Source organism: Humulus lupulus, chromosome 3 (assembly GCF_963169125.1).
Source record: "Humulus lupulus chromosome 3, drHumLupu1.1, whole genome shotgun sequence".
In the NCBI taxonomy this organism is placed as follows: Eukaryota; Viridiplantae; Streptophyta; class Magnoliopsida; order Rosales; family Cannabaceae; genus Humulus; species Humulus lupulus.
In genome coordinates, this window is record NC_084795.1 from 246351401 (window position 1) to 246358111 (window position 6711).

The window sequence follows — 6711 nt, forward strand, 5'->3', positions numbered from 1 at the left end:
CTAAGATTAGTCAGTGCACTGGATTTACACTGACTTTCCAATCTACGATATGATCTACTTACACATTACAGTGTTATGTTCTTTCCAGAACATTAGCAAAGTAGATAAGATCGGATGTATTTGTTACATCGGACAGGACCGATATTGACAGTTGATAAGATAAGTAAACATACCGTTATTATCTATTCTAGTCATATCATATAGTTGACCATAGGTCAATTCAATCTCAATTCTGAGTGGTTAGTATTCTAACTGATTGTATTATTTGAGTTCTTTGACTTGTTCGTTACCAGCTTACCCTACGGACTAGCCCATACTTACATCTTGGGAACTCGGTAGTACAATTGAGTGGGAGTGTTAATCATAGATATGAACATCTATAGCTTCTGATGAAGAAGTGAAATGCTGGTTTCCTTTTAGTTTGGTTCAAGGTGTTAAATGATAGAGATCTCATTTCAGTAATTAAATTAGTTTACTGAAATATCATTTACAAGGAACTAAATGTTTTAAGGATAAAATACAATGAGGGGTAAAACGGTATTTTAGTCCTATCTCATTGTAGACCGTCTATAGATGATTGAGTGACAATAATGGTTGTAACAATGGATAATTAATAGCGTATCTATATATGTTATAGAGCGTTCTATGAATTCAAGAGTGCAATTCCGAGTCTATAGTGGAGTCACGAGGAATTAATAAGTTAGTAAATTTATTTGTTAGATTTATGATAACTTATTGGAGCTTGATTTCATAGGCCCATGGTCCCCATTGTACCTTGGATAAAATCATCTAGATAGTCTCAATTAATTTATTTAATTATCAAAGTTGACCAGGTCAATTTTGGATAGTTTCACAGAGTTGTGTAATTTTGAGAAGAAAAGAAAAATTCTAGCAGATTTATTAATTAAGATAAATTGGTATCTAAATTAATAAATAAATTTAAATCAAGGTTCAAATTATAAATAATTAATTTGATAAAGGATTTAAATAATTATTTAATTAATTAAATCAATAGAAAATAATACAGGCCTTGATTTTAAGTCCAATGTGCTTATAATCAAATGGGAAATTTCACGGGCCTATAGCCCATGATAATTTCGACCTAGGGCTTCAAAATGGCTGTTATTTTATTGATTTTTTAATTAAATTAAATGGCCTAATTGAGTCTATAAAAGGAGTGCTTAGAGAGAAGATTTGGGAGACGACAGATAAGTCACAAGTCAGATTTTCTGATAGTTTTAGATTCTCTCTAAACACAAGTCCTTTTCTAAGCCTCTTTGTTATTTTCTCTTCTTCTCTCTATATCTATCTCATGTGTTGAGAATTTCCCACACTAGTCTAGGTGGTTCTAAGGATACATTGGAAGATCGTGAAGAAAATAGAAGATCAGTTCAGTTTCTTGATAATACTCTGCGACAGAAAGGATACAAGAGTTAGAGAAACTGAAGGAAGGACTCTTAATTCCGCTGCGTATACTGTAAGTATTATATTATTTGTTTATCTTTGAATTCAATTTTAGAAACATGTTTTAGGCTATCTCGTATTAATTTGTTTAATATTAGATATACATGAAAATAAATAAAGATCCTGTATAAGCTTTTTCCAATAGGATCCACGTGGCTGATATAGTTTAGGCCGTATCTTAGCTCGCTAATAGCCCGTTGGAAAATCAGGGCGTACAATATTGATACCAATTTATCAATATTAATAAATTTACCCAAAGATTCTCTTTTATTTTCTAAATCTCATATCTCTGTAAATTTTCCAAAATTGACCTAGTTAACTTTAAAAATCCTAATTGATAATTAAATCAATTAATTGAGACATTCTAGATGATTTACTCAAAGGTGATGCGGGGACCATGGATCCATGAAATCAAGCTCCAACAAGTTACCGTGAATTTATTTACGAATAATTTCACTACCTTATTAATTTCTCGTGACTCCACTACAGACTCGAAATTGAACTCTTGAATTCATAGAACGTATTTTCAAAACCATAAATACGTTATCCATTGTTATAGCCATTACAATCAGTCAATCCTCTATCGATGACTTACTAACGAGCTGGGTGCAAATTACCGTTTTACCCCTCATCAGTATTTTATCCTTAACTCCCACTAAGTTCCTTATAAATGATATTTCCGTGAACTTAATCACAAAAATGAGATCTCAATCATTTAACCTTTTGAACAAAGCAATTAAGGAAATCATCTTTTCACTTTTCATACAGAAGTTAAAGATTTCGTATCTATGAATAATACTCCCACTCAATTACACTTATAAATCTCCAAGATGTAAGTATGGGCTAGACCGTAGGGTAAGCTGGTAACGAACAAGTCAAAAGATTTAAATAATATAATTAGCAGAATATTATCACTCAGAATTAAGATCGACTTAACATATGGTCAACGTTGTGACATTGATTAGATTTGATAACAACGATACTTATTTATCAATCAATAATCAATATCGGTCCTAGTCCGATGTAACTAAATACATCCGATCTTATCTACTTGGTTGATGCCTTGGACAAGACATCACACCCTGAATGTGTAAGTAGATCATATCGTAGATTGCCTAATCAGTGAAAATCCAATGCACTGATCTAATCTTGGGACTCGTTCTTTTGAACATATAATTACAACTATAATCCACTGTGACCTAGTCACTATAATTGTAACTATCCATATGTTCAGGATTTTATAAATGTTTGTATTATTTCAATAATCATGTAATAAAACAAGCAAGCAACACGGTTGTCAAACTAAATGATTTATACTACTTTTATTGATAATATGAAATTGTGCTACATGTCCAACATGGTTTTATAAGGGCATAAAACCCAACAAACATCACTCCAACTTTGCTACAGCAAAGTGTACATAGTCATCAACTTAAGTCATTAATGCATACTTGGCAAGTCATTAAATGAGATGGAATGACATGATGAGATGGATGATGAGCTGGAAAAGGAGATGATATGTTTAGGGAAATCTGTGGTCCCCACATGTAGAGAGAGAGAAGAGGGTTTATGCCCATTTTTGGAGCCCTAAAAAGAGAGCTTTTCTTCTTCAGCTGCAGCAACTGCCCAAGACCATTTTTTTCTGCATTTTTGAGCTGATAAACACCAAGAAAAGAAGAGGAAAAACGTGGAGAAGAGAAGAGAAACAAGAAAAGAGGAGGAGAAGAAACTTTCCACCATTGGGGGCTAGAATCTCTTTCTTCCTCTATTTTGATTTTGCATTATTTCTCTAAGTTTTGAACTCATAGAACAATGATGGATGTTTATGGTTCTTTGTTGATTTTGAGTATGAACTAACTTTTTTTTTTAAGCTAGGATATTGATGAACCTTAATTTGTAGTGAAACCCCAAATTGTTGATTTTAAATTTATGCTAAATTGCTCTTGTTCAATTAAGCTATATTTATTGCTAATTCTTGATTGAGATTGATCAACTTGAGTGAGTTACAAGCTAATTTGATTTTGGGAAGGGTTTAGATTAGTGGATAGGCTTAGTTGATGCATGTTGATAACTATGTTGTTGACTAGTGGATAATTTAGGGATATTTTATTCACCATGCAAACTTGAAGGATTGATACTTGGAATTATGTTCTTGAAATTGCATTTAGCATAGGAATATGTTAATTTAATTGATAGAACTTTAACATGAGCATTTGGAAAAATGGCATGCGCATTGAATTGGAAATCCTAGTTACAAGAGAACTTTGCTGTAGCATTAGGGGTAAAACTACAAATTAGGGGTAATTGGTATTCCTAGCTATTTCCATCATTCATTTGACAAAGAATTATCCATTGATTTAGTTTAAATTGCTTCCCCTTATTTTTCTAAAGTAATTTGCAATTCTTAATTAATCACACCAATTTCAATTGTTTGTATCCCAAATTGTTAGAGTTGATTTTTTTTTTAGAATACTTAGCTTAAAGAAATCATTGAGGAGACGATATCTGGTACTTGCTACTATATTAATTGTTGTTGATAGTGTACACTTGCACTTAGCTTAATTTTACGCAACAAGTTTTTTGCGCCATTGTCGAGGATTGTTTAACGTCAATTATTGTCAAATTAATTATCTTGCAATTTGGTTTAATTTTCTTTTGTGCTAACATGGGTGATTCTAGTGAAAATTCAGGTTCACACATTTTATGAACGAGAATCAAGACCCTGAACTACTTCCCCTTGATTGAGAAATTGAACGCACATTCAGACGAAGGCGAGAAGTACAAAAAGCCTAATGGGAAGTAGTAGTGATGGATGCTGAGCGAGGAGCTCAACATGGAGCCCCTCAAAGGGTAGAAAATCAAGCAGGAGTTGCTCAAGAAAGAGTAGCTCAAGGGGGAGTAGCTGTTAATAATGGGCAGAATGTTGTTATTGTAGCTGATGATCAAGATCATTCCATTCGAAAATACGCTCTCCCCCTCTTCAATGAGCACAATCCGGACATTGTAAGACCAGAAATTCAGGCTGCATAATTTGAATTGAAGCCATTTATGTTCTAGATGCTTCAGACTGTGGGCTAGTTCAGTGGAATGCCAACAGAAGATCCTCACCTTCATCTTCACTTATTCATTGAAGTGAGTGATTCTTTCAAGCTGCCCGGAGTTACAAAGGATGCCTTGAGACTGAAGTTGTTCCCATACTCCTTGAGAGATAGAACGAGAGCTTGGTTGAACTCTTTGCCTTTTGATTCTGTGACTACTTGGCAAAAGTTAGCTGAGCGGTTTTTGATGAAGTATTTTCCTCCCACAAAAAATGCCAAGCTCCGCAATGAGATTACTCCATTTCAGCAACTTGATGAAGAATATTTATATGAGACATGAGAGCGGTTTAAGGAGTTTTTGTGCAAATGCCCTCACCATGGCACTCCATATTGCATCCAGATGGAGACCTTCTATAACGGTCTCAACGCTCATACTAGAATGATGGTTGATGCTTCAGCGAATGGGGCTCTTCTTGCTAAGTCCTATAATGAGGCATATGAAATCTTTGAGAGGATATCCAACAACAACTATCAGTGGCCCACTTCTAGATCGTTTACAGGTAGAAAGGTGGCTGGTATTCATGATGTAGATGCCATCACTTCTTTGGCAGCCCAAGTTTCCTCTATTTCTAATATCCTCAAGACAATGAATATGGGGATGAATCAATCAATGGGGCAGCCTATGGGGACACAAATGGAGAACATTTCTTGTGTGTTTTGTGGTGAGGGTCATACTTTTGACAACTGTCCTTCCAATCCAACAGCTGTGTGTTACATGGGGAATCAAAATAGGAATGGTCCTTATTCTAATTCCTATAACCCATCATGGAGGCAACATCCCAACTTTTCATGAAGTAATCAATGGGCTAGCCCTAGTAATTCTTCTATGACTCCAAGACCAAATTTCCCACCTAGTTATCCACCACAAGTACCACAACAACAAGAAATGCAATCTAGCTCTCTTGAGAACACGTCGAAGGCGTATATAGTGAAAAATGAAGCCATGATTCAAAGCCAGCGACATCATCGGGGAACTTAGAAAACCAAGTTGGGCAACTAGCTAATGAGCTTAGAAATAGACCCCATGGTACATTGCCAAGTGATACCGAGAATCCAAGAAATGTGGCATTGTAAAGCTGTCACTTTGAAAAGTAGGAAAGAGTTGGAAAAGAACAAGATAAATTCTGGGCATGAGGGTGAGCCCTCTTCAATCCAAATAAATGAGGAAATCCAAAAAGATGCTAAATTCCTAGTGCATTAAAATATGCCTCTGCCCAGATTTCTGTTGGAATGCCGCATCATAGCCGCCCAGACAGCTCAATTTCAAAGCAGCCACCTCCATTTCCCCAACATTTTCAGAAGCAAAAGTTGGATTCACAATTCAAGAAATTTTTAGATATGTTGAAATAGTTGCATATCAACATCCCACTTGTAGAGGCACTTGAGCAAATGCCTAACTATGTGAAATTCATGAAAGATGTTATTACAAGGAAGAGGAGGTAAGGAGAGTTTGAAACCGTGGCTCTAACCACAGAGTGTAATTTATTTCTACAAGACAAGTTGCCACCAAAGTTGAAGGATCGTGAGAGTTTCACTATTCCCTGTACTATTGGAGAGACTTATTGTGGGATTGCTTTATGTGATTTGGGTACTAGCATTAATTTGATGTTAATGTATGTTTTTAAGAAATTAGGGATTGTAGAAGTCAAGCCTACTACAGTTGTTTTTCAAATTGCAGATAGATCTCTTGCTCACCAGATGGGAAGATTGAAGATGTGTTGGTAAGGGTAGACAAATTCATATTCCTTGCTGATTTTATTGTGCTAGACTATGAGATAGATAGAGTGGTGCTCATTATCTTGGGGAGGTCATTTCTTGCAACAGGAGGAACTTTGATAGATATGCAGAAGGGTGAGCTTACTATGAGGGTCCAAGATGAAAATGTGACTTTTAATGTTTTTAAGGCTATGGAATTTCTTGATGAGGTTGAGGAATGCTCAGTGGTAGATTCTTTGGCATCAAAGGAGTTTGAGACTAGTAACATTGATGATCCATTAGAGAGGTTATTGTTGTTTGACCCTCACAATGAAGAAGGTGAGGAGGAGTATTTAGCTTGGTTGGAGGCTAATTCTCAAGGGTTAAGACCAAGAGGTCGATTTGATTCATTGGAGTTGTCATCTAGGGAGTTCAAAGCTCCTAAACCATCAGT

General features: G+C 35.4%; 1 non-coding gene across 1 annotated transcript; it reads right to left on the reverse strand.

Annotated features, from left to right (window-relative positions):
- Nucleotides 1–4779: 4779 nt before the first annotated feature.
- LOC133827681 (small nucleolar RNA R71) lies at nucleotides 4780–4886 on the reverse strand. Its single transcript, XR_009890332.1, has one exon. It is a non-coding gene; the product is annotated as a small nucleolar RNA R71 (small nucleolar RNA).
- Nucleotides 4887–6711: the final 1825 nt, after the last annotated feature.